Genomic DNA, 17,063 nt, shown 5'->3' with positions numbered 1-17,063 from the left:
ATTCAGATAGAAACAAGAAAAATTAAACATACAGTATGTTAGATAATGGTAAGTCATAAGGAAAAGAAGGAAATAAGAAGTGTGAGAGTCCGCTGAAATTTTAGGGGATCCAAAAAAGGCCTCATTAAGAACGTAGCCCTGAAGAAAGTAAAGGAATGAGCCATGTGGATATCTGAAGGAAGAGCTTTCCATCCAAAGGCCTGAGGCGGGAGAGTGTCTGGCATGATGAAAGAATAGCAAGGTCAGGATGTTTGGAGCAAGGGAGTAAGGGTATCAGAAGATGAGTCAGGATCTCATTTTTCCAGATCATGTAGAACCTTAATGAGGCATATTTTGGCCTTTATTCTGAGGTGGGAAACCACTGAAAGGCTTTGAAAAAGGAGTGATGTCATTTGATACACCTTAAAAGGTAATTCTAGGCACCAAGACAATTCAAGGGAGAAAGGAACAGATGGTGCTAGAACAACTGGGTCTGTATTGGGGGAAAAAAATTGAATTGCAGCCAAGTGCAATGGTTTATACCTATAATTCCAGCACTTTGGGAGGCCTAGGCGGGTGGATCACAAGGTCTAGAGTTCAAGACCAGCCTGGCCAAGATGGTGAAACCCTGTTTCTACTAAAAACTACAAAAATAGGCTGGGCGTGGTGGCTCACGCCTGTAATCCTGGCACTTTGGGAGGCCGAGGTGGGCAGATCACCAGGTCAGGAGATCGAGACCATCCTGGCTAACGCGGTAAAACCCTGTCTCTACTAAAAATACAAAAAATTAGCCAGGCATGGTGGTGGGCACCTGTAGTCCCAGCTGCTTGGGAGACTGAGGCAGGAGAATGGCATGAACCCAGGAGGCAGAGCTTGCAGTGAGCCGAGATCCACACCACTGCACTCCAGCCTAGGTGACAGAGCGAGACTCTGTCTCAAAAAATAATAAAATAAAAACTACAAAAAGTAGCCTGGTGCGGTGTCAGGCGCCTGTAATGCCAGCTACTCAGAAGGCTGAGGCAGAAGAATCACTTGAACCCGGGCAGCAGAGGTTGCAGTGAGCTGAGATCATGCCACTGCACTCTAGCCTGGGCAACAGAGTGAGACTCTGTCTCAAAAAAAAAAAAAAACAAAATTGAATTGCAACCCCTACCTCACACCATATACCCAAATCTAATTTGGGGTGGATCACAGACCTAACGTAAAAACTCAAAACATAAAGTTCATAGAGCAAGCAGAGAATGTTTCTGTAACCTTGACATAGGCAAGATTTCTTAAGACCAAAAAAAAAAGGACTAACCATAAAAGAAAAATCTGATATATTGCATCATCAAAATAGGTCTTGGCCAGCCAGGCATGGTGGCTCATGCCTGTAATCCCAGCACTTTGGGAGGCTGAGGCGGGCGTATCACCTGAGGTCAGGAGTTTGAGACCAGCCTGACCAATATGGCGAAACCCTGTCTCTACTAAAACTACAAAAATTAGCTGGGCATGGTGGCAGGCTCCTTTAATCCCAGCTACTCAGGAGGCTGAGGCAGGGAGAATTGCTTGAACCCAGGAGGTGGACGTTGCAGTGAGCTGATATCGTGCCACTGCACTCCAGCCTGGGCAACAGAGCAAAACTCCATCTCAAAAAAAAAAAAAAAAAATTAAAAAAAAATTAACTGAGCATGGTGGTTTGTGCCTGTAGTCCCAGCTACTCTGGTGACTGAGGTGGGAGGATTGCACGAGCCTAGGAGATGGAGGCTGCAGTGAACTATGATCACATCACTGCACTCCAGCCTAGGTGACAGAGACCATGTCTCAAAAAAAAAAAAAAAAAAGGCAGGGCGTGGTGGCTCAAGCCTGTAATCCCAGCACTTTGGGAGGCCAAGACAGGCGGATCACGAGGTCAGGAGATCGAGACCATCCTGGCTAACATGGTGAAACCCCATCTCTACTAAAAAAATACAAAAAATACAACAAACTAGCTGGGCGAGGTGGCGGGCACCTGTAGTCCCTGCTACTCGGGAGGCTGAGGCAGGAGAATGGTGTGAACCCGGGAGGCGGAGCTTGCAGTGAGCCGAGATCGCGCCACTGCACTCCAGCCTGGGCAACAGAGCGAGACTCTGTCTCAAAAAAAAAAAAAAAAAAAAAAGAATGAGAAGGCAAGCCTCAGAATAATCGGAAAAAAATTTGCAAGATATATGCCTGGCAAAAAAAAAAAAAAAAAACTAGCATTCAGAATATATTTTACCAATCAGTAAGGGAAGAAATGGTAACGCCACAGAAAAATAGACAAAGGAGTGGCCAATAGACGTATGAAATGTGCGTGACAGACTGTATTTTCCACAGATAGTGGCAACAATATCTTCCATCCTACATGTTCCTCTTACAGTGTCACTTTGACCATTACAATCAGAGGTAGAGTCTATGCTTCCTTCCCTTGAAACTGGCGGACTTTTGTGGCTATTTAGGCCAATAAAGAGTATGGCAGAAGTGACATTATGTGACTTCTGAATTTAGATCACAAAAGATGGCAAAGCCTATGCTTTGTTTGCTGGAATACTCTCTTTAAGCCTTTAGCCTCCATGTAAGCAGTATGACTGTTCTGAGGCCACTGTACTGTAAGGAAGCCCAAAGAGAGGGACCACAGGGTTAGGCCCTGGCTACGTGAAGAGAGAGAGATACCTGCAGCACCTCCAGCCCCCATCTGGCTGCATCTGTAGGAGAGACCCCAAGCCAGTTCTGCCCAGCCAACCTCCTAAAATCCAGACTCCTGAAATTGTGTGAGATAGTAAATGGACTGTTCATTGTTTAAGCTTCTAAGTTGGAGGTTGATTTGTTATATAGTAAAGAATGGCAGGAATAGCATGCATAACTTCATTAGTCATCAGGGAAATGCAAATTAAAACCAAAATGAGATTATCACTTCACACCCACCAGAATGACTAAAATGAAAAAAAAAAAAAAGTTATAATATCAAGTATGGGTGAAGAGGAAGAGCAATTGGAACATTCATACACTGCTGGTAGAAATATATGTCAATACAACCACTTTGGAAACCTGTTTGACAGAATCTACTACAGCTGAACATAAGCATACGCTTTGACCCAACCATTTCATTCCCAACAGTGATATACATACATATGGATACAAGAATACTCACAGCAGCATTATGAATAATGGCCCCCAAATTCAAACAACTCAAATGTTCATCAATGGTAGAATGAAAAATGTGTATCATATTCATGAAATTGAATACTATGCAATAATAAAAACAAATGAACTACTTCTACATGCGAATACGTGAATGAATCTTGCAAACGTAATGTTGAGTGAAAGAAGCCAGACATAGGCTGGGTGCAGTGGCTCACACTTGTAATCCCAGCACTTTGGGAGGATGAGGTGGGTAGTTCACTTGAGTGTGTGGTAAAACCCTGTCTCTACAAAAGATACAAAATAAATTAACTGGACATGGTGGTTTGCACCTATAGTCCCAGATACTCGGGAGGCTGGGGTGGGAGGATTGCTTGAGCCTGGGAGGTTGAGACTGCCGTAAGCCAAGATTGCATCATTGCCCTCCAGCCTGGGAGACACAGCGAGACCCTGTCCCAAAATAATAATAATAGCCGGGTATGGTGGCTCACGCCTGTAATTCCAACACTTTGGGTGGCCGAGGTGGGTGGACTACCTGAGGTCAGGAGTTTGAGATCAGCCAGGCCAACATATAGTGAAACCCTATCTCTACTAAAAATACAAAAATTACCTGGGCATGGTGGCACACATCTGTAGTTCCAGCTACTTGGGAAACTGAGGCAGGAGACTTGCTTGAACCCAGGAGGCAAAGGTTTCAGTGAGGCGAGATCATGCCATTGCACTCCAGCCTGGGCAACACAGCGAGACTCCATCTCAAAAATAATAATACAGATTGTATCATTCCATTATATAAAGTCCAAAAAGCAGGCAAAGCTAAGCTATGACATTAGAAGTCAGGTTAAAGGTCACCTTTGGGGAAGAAGAGACTGAGATAGAGGGCACAGGAGCCCCCTGAGAATGTCCTGTTTCTTGACTGGATGGTGATTACATGGGTGTGTTCACTTTGTGATAATTCACTTATGAGTCATGCACTTTTTGAATATATGTTCTACTTCAGCAAAAAGTTAATTAAGAAAATAAATTGCCTCCAAGATCTTTTCCCGTCTGGAAGAACAGAAGAACGGAGTTGCTATTTACTGAAATGGGAAAAATATTTGAGGGAGCAGACTTTTTTTTTTTTTTTTTTTCCGAGATAGAGAGAGAGAGTTTTTCTCTGTAGTCCAGGCTGGAGTGCAGTGGCACCATCACGACTTACTGCAGCTTTGACCTCCCTGAGCTCAAGTGATCCTCCTACTTCAGCCTCCTGAGTAGCTGGGACTACAGGCATGCACCATCATACCTGGCTAATTTTTTGTCTGTTTGTTTGTTTTTTGAGACGGAGTCCCGCTCTGCCAGGCTGGAGTGCAGTGGCGCTATCTCGGCTCACTGCAACTTCCACCTCCGAGGTTCAAGCGATTCTGCTGCCTCAGTCTCCCAAGTAGCTGGGACTACAATCGCATACCACCGCCTGGCTAATTGTATTTTTAGTAGAGATGGGGTTTCACCATGTTACCCAGGCTGGTCTCGAACTCCTGAGGCTCAAGCAATCCACCTGCCTCAGCCTCCCAAAGTGCTGGGATTACAGGCATGAGCCACCATGCCTGGCCCACTACTGCTTTTTTCACTGCTTCCTGTTGACCTTCAGGAAAAGGAGTCCTCAGTGGCTGCAATGAGACCCAACTAGGAGATGGTCCAGGTTGTCCTGTGTCAAGGACAGCGACTTCAGCAAGAAGATGGGAGGGGCCTTGCTGAAAGAGATCTGAAGGTGCTGCAGAGGAGGAAGGGGCAATGATGGGGGGGATAGGGAGTGAGGAGAGGATGCCTTAGCACCTGTACTAACACCAGTGGACCCCCGGAATGGAGAAAGCCAGGCCTCTGTCCCCGGAGCCTGGAACCAGCCTCAGGAAGAGGGAGTGGAGAGTATAGAGCCTTCCGCCTAAGCCTTCAGAGGCCTATTAAGGCCCTCTTTACCATGAACTTCCATGAACCCAGGAAGGAAAGGGCTTAGTATGCGGAATGGTCACCTGGAGCCTACAGGTGATGCTGTTTCCTACCCTGTTGTGCTCATGACACCAGACTTGGGAACTCGGTATAGAGGGTACCAGTCCTGCCCATCTTCCCTGCTGTGCCAAGTCCCTAGGCCTGGAGACCCAGCACAGAGGGGGTTAAGGGCTAAGGAACACTTGCCTCTGGCTGGGTGGGAACTGTCAGCAAGGAGCCTTGTCTGGCTTGATAATCCAGGCTGCCTATCTCTTCCACAGCAGCTGTGAAGCAAACAGGTTGTCGTGGCAGGGAGGGAGGGATGTAAAGGCCTGGCTGATGGCGGGAAGGATTTGAGGCAGTAGGGACACCCAGGCTCCACTTAACAGCCACCTTTAGAACTATACCTGGAGACTGGAAAGGTCATGGCCCAAGTCTGGACTTGAGGGCCCCATTGACCCAGAGAACAGGAACTGGAAGCTGATGAATAGAGTTAGGGAGGTGTTGAGAGGAAAGTTTCCATTTCTGACTCAATATATGTCTCAACAGGGATGCAAGGGGTGCAAGGGGGACACACCGTGCCCGCCCCTAAAAAAAAATTTTTTAAAGACAGGGTTTCACTCTGTTACCCAGGCTGAAGTGCAATGGTGCGATCACGGCTCACTGCAGCTTCAACCTCCCAGGCTCAAGCGATCCTCCCACTTTAGCCCCATTGGAGGGAGTGAACAGGGAAAGCCCACTGCAAAGCCAGGAAGGAAGGAGCTTGGCATCTGTTGAGCTCCAGTTGTTCATATGTCAGGCTCTAGGTTAGAAATATCCACCTTCACTTTCTCATTTCATCTTCACCAGCATGGAAAAGAAAGCATTTGAACCCAACCCCCCCCCCTTTTTTTTTTTTTTTTTTGAGATGGAATCTCGCTTTGTCGCCCAGGCTGGAATACAGTCGCTCGATCTCGGCTCACTGCAACCTCCACCTCCCCGGTTTCAAGCAATTCTCCTGCCTCAGCCTCCTCGGTAGCTGGGACTACAGGCCTGTGCCACCAAGCCCAGCTGATTTTTGTATTTTTAGTAGAGACAGGGTTTCGCCATGTTGGTCAGGCTGGTCTTGAACTCCTGACCTCGTGATCTGCCCGCCTCAGCCTCCCAAAGTGCTGGGATTATAGGCGTGAACCACTGCGCCTGGCTTTGTTTTTTTGGGGTTTTTTTTTTTTTTTTGAGACAGAGTTTTACTCTGTCGTCCAGGCTGGAGTGCAATGGCACTATCTTGGCTCACTGCAACTTCTCCTCCCAGGTTCAAGAGATTCTCCTGCCTCAGCCTCTCAAGTAGCTGGAATTATAGGCACCCACCACCACACCTGGCTAATTTTTGTATTTTTAGTAGAGACAGGGTTTTGCCATGTCGTCCAGGCTGGTCTCAAACTCCTGACATCAAGGAATCCGCCCACCTTGGCCTTCAAAGTGCTGGGATTATAGGCATGAGCCACTGCACCTGGACTGAACCCCATTTTACTGTTGAGGAAACCAAGATTCTAAGATCAGGTGCAGGGGCCAGAATCACTCAGCGGTAATGTGGTGGAGCCCAGGCTCCAACCAGTCAATCAGAAGCTGTGCTTATTCCCTGCTAACTTTCAGTACTCCTAAACAGGAAGCAAGAATCCTAATGCACAACCCCTGAACTGTGAAGGCTAAAGCTCTGGTTCAAGCCAAAGATGGCCTGTGACGTCAGGACAAGAGAGCTTCATGAGAAGGCTTGGCTCATAAACTGCAGGAGGTCAGAGAAAGGAGACGGGATTGTTGCTGGATTGCAGCTGCCCAAGAGCACTGTGTGGAAGAGGCTTAACAAGGGATTAGATGACGAGGCACAGTGACTCGTGCCTGTAATCCCAGAATTTATAGGGGCTGAGATGGGAGGTTTGCTTGAGGCCAGGAGTTTGAGACCAGGCTGGGTCACATAGTGAGACACCCACCATCTCTATTTTTTTTTTTTTTTTTTTGGTCACTGTTGTCAACCCAGGTTGGAGTGCAATGGCATGATCTCAGCTCACTGCAACCTCCGCCTCCCAAGTTCCAGCAATTCTCCTGTCTCAGCCTCCCGAGTAGCTGAGATTACAGACACCTGCCACCACGCCCGGCTAATTTTTCTATTTTTAGTAGAGACATGGTTTCACCATGTTGGCCAGGCTGGTCTTGAACTCCTGATCTCAAGTGATCTGCCTGCTTCAGCCTCCCAAAGTGCTAGGATTATAGGCGTGAGCCCCTGTGCCCGGCCTCTATCTCTATGTTTTAAAAAAATTTATGGCCGGGCGAGGTGTCTCAAGCCTGTAAACCCAGCACTTTGGGAGGCCGAGGTGGGTGGATCACGAGGTCAGGAGATCGAGACCATCCTGGCTAACACGGTGAAACCCCATCTCTACTAAAAATACAAAAAAATTAGCCGGGCGTGGTGGCAGGCGCCTGTAGTCCCAGCTACTCGGGAGGCTGAGGCAGAATGGCGTGAACCCAGGAGGCGGAGCTTGCAGTGAGCCGAGATAGTGCCACTGCACTCCAGCCTGGGCGACAGAGCAAGACGCCGCCTCAAAAAAAAAAAAAAAAAAAATTATATATATATATATATTTTTAGGGGCATGCCCGCCCCTAAAAAAATTTTTTTAAAGACAGGGTTTCGGCCAGGCGCGGTGGCTCAAGCCTGTAATCCCAGCACTTTGGGAGGCCAAGATTGGCGGATTACGAGGTCAGGAGATCGAGACCATCCTGGCAAACATGGTGAAACCCCGTCTCTACTAAAAAAATACAAAAAATTAGCCGGGCGAGGTGGCGAGCCCCTGTAGTCCCAGCTACTCGGGAGGCTGAGGCAGGAGAATGGCTTAAACCAGGGAGGTTTGCAGTGAGCCAAGATCCGGCCACTGCACCCCAGCCTGGGCGACAGAGCAAGACTCCGTCTCAAAAAAAAAAAAAAGATAGGGTTTCACTCTGTCACCCAGGCTGAAGTACAATGGTGCCATCATGGCTCACTGCAGCTTCAACCTCCCAGGCTCAAGCGATCCTCCCACTTTAGCCTTCTGAGTAGCTGGAACTACAGGTACATGCCACCACACCAGGCTAATTTTTGTATTTTTTGTAGAGATGGATTTTGTCATGTTGCCCAGGCTGGTCTCCAACTCCTTGCCTCAAGCAATCCACTTGCCTCAGCCTCCCAAAAAGCTGGATTATAGGCATGAACCACCACACTAGGCTTCTACAAAAATTTTGTTTTAAAATTACCTGGAGCCAGGCGTGGTGGCTCATGCCCATAATCCCAGCACTTTAAAAGGAGGCTGAGGTGGGCGGATCACGAGGTCAAGAGATCGAGATCATCCTGCCCAACATGGTAAAACCCTGTCTGTACTAAAAATACACAAATTAGGGCTGCGCGCGGTGGTTCATGCCTGTAACCCCAGCACTTTGGGAGGCTGAGGTGGGCGGATCACCTGAGGTCAGGAGCTCAAGACCAGCCTGACCAACATGGACAAACCGCAACTCTACTAAAAATACAAAATTAGCTGGGCGTGGTGGCACCTGCCTGTAATTCCAGCTACTCAGGAGGCTGAGGTAGGAGAATCACTTGAACCCCAGAGGCGGAGATTGTGGTGAGCCGAGATCGCACCATTGCACTCCAGCCTGGGTGACAAGAGTGAAACTCCGTCTCAAAAAATAATAATAATAATAATAATACAAATACAAAAATTACCTGGGTGTGGTGGTATGTCCCTGTAGTCCCAGCTACTTGGGAGACTGAGGCAAGAGGGTTGCTTGAGTCTAGGAATTCAAGGTTGCAATGTGCTGTGATTGTACCACTGCACTCCAGTCTCTGAAAAAACAAAAAAAAAGAGGTCCGATGGATGAGTGGAGTCTACCTGCACAAGCAGAAACACAGAAGGAATCCTTGCATCATTCAGGGGCTTTCTTACAGGATTTCACTGAATCTTGTTTGTTGTTTCTTTGGGACGGAGTTTCACTCTGTCACCCTAGCTGGACTACAGCGACGCAATCTCACCTCAGTGCAGCCTCCGCCTTCCAGGTTCAAGTGATTCCCCTGCCTCAGCCTCCTGAGTAGCTGGGGCTACAGGTGCCTACCACCACACCCAGTGACCTTTTTCATATTTTTAGTAGAGGCGGGGTTTTGCCATGTTGACCAGGCTGGTCTCAAACTCCTAACTTCAAGGGATCCACCCGCCTTGGTCTTCCAAAGTACTGAGATTACAGGTGTGAGCCACCATGCCCAGCTAGATTTTACTGAATCTTCTGAAGGGTCTTGTGAGGCAGGTATTATTTTCATCCCTGTAATAGATAAGGAGGCTCAGAATCACATTACTGCTAACTGGCAGAACTTAGGTTTTATTCCATTGAAACTCAAAAGGGGCCTCACAAAGACACAAAATCTACCCTATTCCTAGCAGGTTTGTGCATAGAGCCAGGGTGTGAGTCTGGAGAACAAGGCTGTAGTTCTGCTCACTATGAAATTCGGGCCAAGCACTTCCTCCCTGAACCTTAGTTTCTCTATCGTGAAAATGGCATGCAGGTATCTTTTGGAGACTGATGGACATTGACAAAGCCCCCAGGAAAGCCATTCTCAGGACCCCACTCCCTGGAAGGGCTCCAGGGGCATCTGGGTACAGTGCTCAACATGCGCACTTCCTCATGGGGCTGAACGGCGTAGAGAGTATAAGGGAACATATGCTTGAGCATATGTTGGACATTGTCTCAAGGGGTTGGCATCTGTTCCATCTAAGGCGTTCTTTGAACACCTCCCAGGATAAATCCCAGGTGCTGGGCCAGGGAGATGGTTCAGACAAGGTGCCCATTCATGGAATGGTTGGGGACAAATAAGGGAATTTGCCACGGTGTGATGGGACAACAGTGAGACCTGCGAGGACCTGCATCCCGAGCCTGGACCTAGAGAGGCAAGTGTCAGGGAGGCTGAAGAGAAGCTTCACAGACCAGTCAAGATGAAGTGGAGCAGGCCTCTCTTGACAAACTCCTAAATTTCAGCCCCATTAACCACATGAGGGTAAGGATTAGAACGGTTTTCCAGGCTGGGTGCAGTGGCTCACATGGGTAATCTCAGCACTTTGGAAGGCCAAGGCAGAAGGAATGCTTACTCAATTACTCTTGAGAGGCTGAGGTAGGAGGATCCCTTGAGCCCAGAAGTGAGTTATGACCACACCACTGCATCACTGCACTCCAGCCTGGGCAATAGAATGAGACCCTGTCTTTTTATTATTTATTTATTTTTATTTTATTTTATTTTTTTTTCGAGACGGAGTCTCGCTCTGTCGCCCAGGCTGGAGTGCAGTGGCACAATCTTGGCTCACTGCAAGCTCCGCTCCGCCTCCCGGGTTCACGCCATTCTCCTGCCTCAGCTTCCCAAGTAGCTGGGACTACAGGCGCACGCCACCACGCCCGGCTAATTTTTTTGTAATTTTAGTAGAGACGGGGTTTCACCATGTTAGCCAGGATGGTCTTGAACTCCTGACCTCGTGATCCACCCGCCTTGGCCTCCCAAAGTGCTGGGATTACAGACGTGAGCCAACGCGCCCAGCCGACTCTGTCTTTTTTTTAAAAAAAAAAAAAAAAAGTGGCCTGGCAGGCAGATCACCTAAGGTCAGGGGTTCAAGACCAGCCTGGCCAACATGGTGAAACCCCATCTCTACTAAAAATACAAAAATTAGGGCCAGGTGCGGTAGTTCACGCCTGTAATCCCAGCACTTTGGGAGGTCAAGGCAGGCAGATCACGAGATCCAGAGATTGAGACCATCCTGGCCAACATGGTGAAACCCCGTCTCTACTAAAAATACAAAAATTAGCTGGGCATGGTCGTGGTTGCCTGTAGTCCCAGCTACTCGGGAGGCTGAGGCCAGAAAATCACTTGAACCCAGGAGGCGGAGGTTGCAGTGAGCCGAGATTGTGCCACTGCACTCCAGCCTGGCAACAGAGCGAGACTCCGTCTCAAAACACAAACAAAACAAAAAAAACGAAAAACCAGTTTTCTAGCTTCTCAGAATTTCTCAAAGTCCTTTGTTCCTGAATGAGTTTTGCTACTGTCTGTGCAATGAGACATTGAATGAGAAGAGCATTGAATAACCATATTATTTGGCCTCCTTTTATCCTTGTATAAAACTACTAATGTCATGAGACATAGTAAAGCAACCAAGAGGAAAATAAGAGTAATTCTATGCGCTGAATTTATTATTTATTTTTTAGAAACAGGGTCTCACTCAGCCAGCCTCCCAGTGCTGCTGCAATCACAGTTCACTGCAGCCTCAGTCTCCCCGTGTCAAGCAATCTTCACACCCCAGCCTCCCAAGTAGCTAGGAATACAAGCATGTGCCACCACAGCCGGCTAATTTTTTTTTTTTTAGATGGAATTTTGCTCTTGTTGCCCAGGCTGGAGTACAATGAGACAATCTCAGCTCACTGCTGCCTCCGCCTCTTGGGTTCAAGCGATTCTCCTGCCTCAGCCTCCTGAGTAGCTTGGATTATAGGCATGTGCCACCACGCCCGGCTAATTTTGTATTTTTAGTAGAGATGGGGTTTCTCCATATTGATCAAGCTGGTCTCAAACTCCCGATCTCAGGTGATCCGCCTGCCTCAACCTCCCAAAGTGCTGGGATTACAGGTGTTGAGTTACTGCACTTGGCCCACAGGTGGCTAATTTTTAAATGTTTCTGGAGAGATGAGGTCTTCCTATGTTGCCATGGCCAGTCCGAACTCCTGGGTTCAAGTGACCCCTCCTGCCTCAGCCACCTAAAGTGCTGGAATTATAGGCATGAGTCACTGCGCCCGGCCTGAATTTCTTTTTTTAATGTGTATGCTGCGTATCTCTATGTGTTATATGTCTGCATACATGTGGGCAGTGCACATGTGTGCATTTGTATGTGTGTGTTTTGCACATTATGTGTATCTGTCTGTGAGTGTCTACGGCTGCTTCCTGTTCCTCTTTGAGTCATGCATTGTTCCCCGATGCTGAGAGGTGGAGGGAACCCGCAAGCTTTGAACAATTCTCTCCTCCTCTCTGGCTTCAGTTTCTCTCCTATATAAATGGGAGACTTGAACTCCATGATTTTGAAGGACCTGTGCAGATCTGACCATCCTTAACTTCATCAATCACCATACACTTTAGGATTTCTTCCAAAAAAGACCTAAAGAACAATCAAGAGCTTAAAGCTGCAGTGGCAGGGGTTGAAGTTAGAAGGACAAAGGCCCCAGACTTGCCTCACTGGCCTCAGGAGAGACACGGAGCTCCTGGTTTGAAGCAAAAGCTGTCAGAATTTAAAAGTCAGGCCTAAGGCCCTAGCTTGTGTCCTCCCACCCCTGTACTGGCCAGAGAGTCTCCGTGTGACTTGCAGAGAAGGAGAGGGATTCACATTCCAACTCCCTGTGGGGTACTGGGGAGGCAGAGAAATGGAAGAACAACTATCCAGGAAGACAGCCCTGGGCGGGAAGTGAAGTGTCCTCAGCCCTGCTTTGACCCCTGCTGACTCCTGATAAACAGAAGGCTGCTGGGCCCCCACCCTGATAGCCCAGTGTCTGCTTATCAGGGCCCCCTGACTATCCCACCCAGGCCCAGACTCTCCTTCAACCCACACCCTACTCACAGCAATCCCCACCCCTGGCCAGAGGCCACAGTCACAGGATCTCTGGCTGGTTGAGATAATCTCTCTCCTTTCCCTTCAGGACCCCTAGGTTCTGCCCATACTCACCTTTGGATTTGGCCCCCAGGGACTAGGCAGAAGTCTAGGAAGTAAGTGGCATCAAGCTTGCCCTAGTGCACAAAGCCCTCGCTCTGTTGAAGGAGCTTGAGCTGTCTGTGGGGTCTCTGAATAGAGGTGGCCTCACAGGAGAGACACAGGACAGGAAAGGGGGTCAGGGGAAACAGGAGTGGACACAATGACAATGCCTCACCTGGCTGGGGCAGCTGGATTCATAATCTTTGTCACTCATCTTTTTTTTTTTTTTTAAACGGAGTCTCATTCTGTCACCTAGGGTAGATGGCAGTGGTACAGTTTTGGCTCACAGCAACTTCCGCCTCTTGGGTTTAAGCAATTCTTGTGCCTCAGCCTCCTGAGTAGTTGGGATTACTGGTGCATGCCACCATGCCCAGCTAATTTTTTATATTTTTAGTAGAGATGGAGTTTCACCATGTTGGCCAGGCTGGTCTCGATCTCTTGATCTCGAATGATCCGCCCACCTCAGCCTCCCAAAGTGCTAGGATTATAGGCGTGAGCCACTGCACCTGGCCCTCACTCATCTTTCTGTATTTCTTTCTCTTGTTTTTTATTTTTTAATTTTTTATTTTTTTTGAGATAGAGTCTCACTCTGTCACCCAGGCTGAAGTGGTACAAACATGGCTCATTGCAACCTCGACTTCCCAGGCTAAAGTGATCCTCTCACCACAGCCCACCAAGTAGCTGGGACTATAGGCACATGCCACCACAACTGGCTAATTTGTTTGTTTGTTTGTTTGTTTTGTACTTTTAGTAGAGACGGGGTCTCACTATGTTACCCAGGCTGTTCTTGAACTCCTGGGCTCAAGCGATCTGCCCCCCTCAACCTCCCAAAGTTCTGGGATTACAGTCATGAGCCACCGTGCCTGGGTTCTCACTCATATTTCTGACTTGATTCTTACAACTTGGCAAGATGTGTATAACCACCAAAGCTTAGAGAAGTGTAATTTGTCCCCAGCCACACAGCCTGTGAGACAGAAGAAAGAAGTAAAGAAGGAAACTGACATTTGTTTCATATGTGTTAGGACCTGATCTGGGAGCTTGAGATGAGTGCTCATATCACCCTCTTCATCACTGTATAAGGTAGGTATTGACAGCTGCCATTTTAAATTTGAGGAAACTGAGGGTGGGAACACTTGGTCCAAAGTCACAGAGCTGGATGCAGCAGAGCTGCGACTGTCACTTGGGACCTGTCACCTCTCGACCTGGGTTCTCACAATGGTCCCAGGTGGCTTTCAAGAATATTCCATGGGCTTTCAGATGTTCAAGGACAGGCCTTGTGGGGGTCCCTGAGTGAATGAGGTGAGGTGGGAATGAACTTGTTTGAACTCCTTCTGTTGACTGGCACCAGCAGCTGATCCCCTAGCTCTGGCAACTCTGTGAACTGGGGACTATTGTTATTCCTATTTACAAATAAGAACAGCGAGGTTCCCAGAGAGAAAATGGCATACCTGAGAAAGCCACAGCTTTGTCCATCTGCCTCCTCAGGCCAAGGTCTCTCTCCTCCCCCACATTACATTAGGCTCAGCTTGATGTAGGCTGGAACATTTATTTAGTCGCTAATTATGTGATAGAAGTACATCAGTGAGCCGGGTGCGGTGGCTCACGCCTGTAATCCCAGCACTTTGGGAGGCTAAGGTGGGCGGATAGCCTGAGCTCAGGATTTCAACACCAGCCTGGGCAACACGGTGAAACCCTGTCTCTACTAAAAATACAAAAAATTAGCAGGGCATGGCAGCGAGTGTCTGTAGTCCCAGCTTCTCAGGAGGCTGAGGCAGGAGAATCACTTGAACCTGGGAGGTGGAGGTTGCAGTGAGCCGAGATTGTGCTACTGTACTCCAGCCTGGGCGACAGAGCAAGACTCTGGCTCAAAAAAACCAATCAACCAAACAAACAGAGAAGTACATCAGTGAATAAACAAGGCCCTCATGATTATGTACTTAATGTGAATAATCACACAAATAAATAAGCCCCTATCAGGGGGACTTAAATGGTCTGGGAAGACTTCCCTGCAGAAGTAACACTTAGAGATGTGAAGAGGGAGGCTGTGGCTTGTGCCTGTAATCCCAGCACTCTGGGAGGCCATGTGGGCGGATCACTTGAACCCAGGAGTTTGAGAGCAGCCTAAGCAACATGGCAAAACTCTGTCTCCATTAAAAATACAAAAATTAGCCAGGTGTGGTGGTGCATGCCTGTAGTCCCAGATACTTGGGAGGCTGAGGTGGGAGGATCACCTGAGCCCGGGGGGTCTGCAGTGAGCCGTGATCACACAACTGCATTCCAACCTGGGTGACAAAGTTAAATTATCTCAAAAAAAGGAAGAAAAAGAAAAGAGCTCTGAAGAGGTGCTAGGAGCTGACTAGACAAGAAAGGAGGGAAGACCATGCTAAGCAGAGGGTTACATGTGCCAGCGTGCTGTGGCCTCAGGAAATAGAACACCTCCACAGGACCCAGAAAAGGTTGGGTCTCTTCTCCCACTTCCATCCTGCTCTAGTCTGCCCCTGCAGAGGAAGGGTATAAACTGCCTTCCAGCACACAGACCAGATCTCTAGGTTAGGGAAGAGGGAAGGGCGGGTCCCCCAGAATGGGGATTCTAAACAGCGGAGGCCCTGCTTTGAGGTGCCTCTCCCCTACCCCAGAGGCAAAGAACCAAACAGTGTTAGGCTCTCACTGGATGTGCTTTGAGCTTTGAAGAGCAGACCCACAAGAGCTGGGGATTCAGCTGCTCTCAAATCTCCTAGCAGAGCAACCCCCAAGAGGACCTTGCCAGGGCAGTACTAGGCAGAGTCTCTCTGCCTGCCTAGGTCTGGCCTCCTTGGGCTCATCATAAACACAGGGACAGGGGCTGGGAATAGAAATTTAGGCTAACGGGTAGTGTGAGCTCGGCTGCCAGACAGATGCTGGAGATCCAGCTGCCAGGACCCTTCCTGCCCTATATAGAGAGATTCAACTAACACTGCCCACCACCACTGCAAAACAAAAAAAAGCAAAAACGAAAAACCTTCCACCAGGGATCTGACCAGCAATTAAATGCTGATGGATGGGATGAGGCTGTTCTTTCTCATTCCCAGCCCAGCAGAGATGACGAGCTTCTTGGAGATGGGAGTGAAGGGTGAACCTCAGGGTTAATGTGGTCCTTGAGAGAGTTGTGAAAAAAGGCCTTCTAGGGAGAGGGGCCAGTGACCCTTGTTTCGTGGACTCTAGCAGGGCAAGGGTTAAGAGGCAGGGCCAGGAGAAGTGCCCCACCCAGAGGAGGGACCAGTATGTTAAAAGGCAAGCAGCTCAAGGAAGAGGAAGGGACAGATCCTCCCTGCATCCAAAGGCCTCCTCAGTCTGCAGCTCCAGCTTTAGGTAAGTGCACCTTCTCTGGGTCTGTCTGCCTGTCTGCTTGTTGGTCTGACCAAAGGGAGCCTTCTGCATCATTATGCCATCTCTGGCTTGTTTTAACACTGGCCCTGGGTCCCTGTGAGATCTCAACAGACCCTAGCTCCAGTCCCCTTCCCATAACCCACCTGGGCTGTGCCTGACTACAGAATCAAGGAGATGCTGGCCTGGGAGGGAGCCGTAGAGCAGGGAGCAGGGAGCTGTGTGTGTCCAGCCCTGACCTGTTCTGTTCTGCCCCCAGCCCCCCACAGTACTTTTCAAGCCATGCTTCCTGTACCCCCAGTGGGGCCCTGGCTGGGATATCATCATATACTGTAAGTTTGCGATGAGACACTACAGTATAGATGATGTACTAGTCCGGGCACCCCCAGCTCTGGAGCCTGACAAGGAGGACAGGAGAGATGCTGCAAGCCCAAGAAGCTCTCCGCTCAGCCTGTCACAGCCTACTGACTGCCAGGGCACTTGGGAATGGCAAGGAAACCGTTACCATTACTGAGTTTAGTAATGGTAAGGGTTCTCTTGCTACATCCAGAAAACGTGCCAGGAAGAGAACTCAGGACCCTGGAGCAGACTACTGGAAGGGAGACTCCAGTTCAAACAAGGCGGGGTGAGGGCATGGGATGGCGGGTAGGGGAGGGAATAGATACACATTCTCTTTCCTGTTGTAAAGAAATAAAGATGAGGCCAGGCACAGTGGCTTAAGCCTGTAATCCCACCACTTTCAAAGGCCAAGGCAGGAGGATTTCTTGAGCCCAGGAGTTTGAGACCAGCCTAGACAACATAGTGAGACTCAGTCCCTAATATTAAAAAATAAAAATAAATAAATAAAAGGAATAAAGA

The sequence above is a fragment of the Chlorocebus sabaeus genome, chromosome 16 (genome assembly GCF_047675955.1).
Source record: "Chlorocebus sabaeus isolate Y175 chromosome 16, mChlSab1.0.hap1, whole genome shotgun sequence".
Lineage (NCBI taxonomy): Eukaryota > Metazoa > Chordata > Mammalia > Primates > Cercopithecidae > Chlorocebus > Chlorocebus sabaeus.
Note: the sequence above shows the minus strand (reverse complement) of the source record.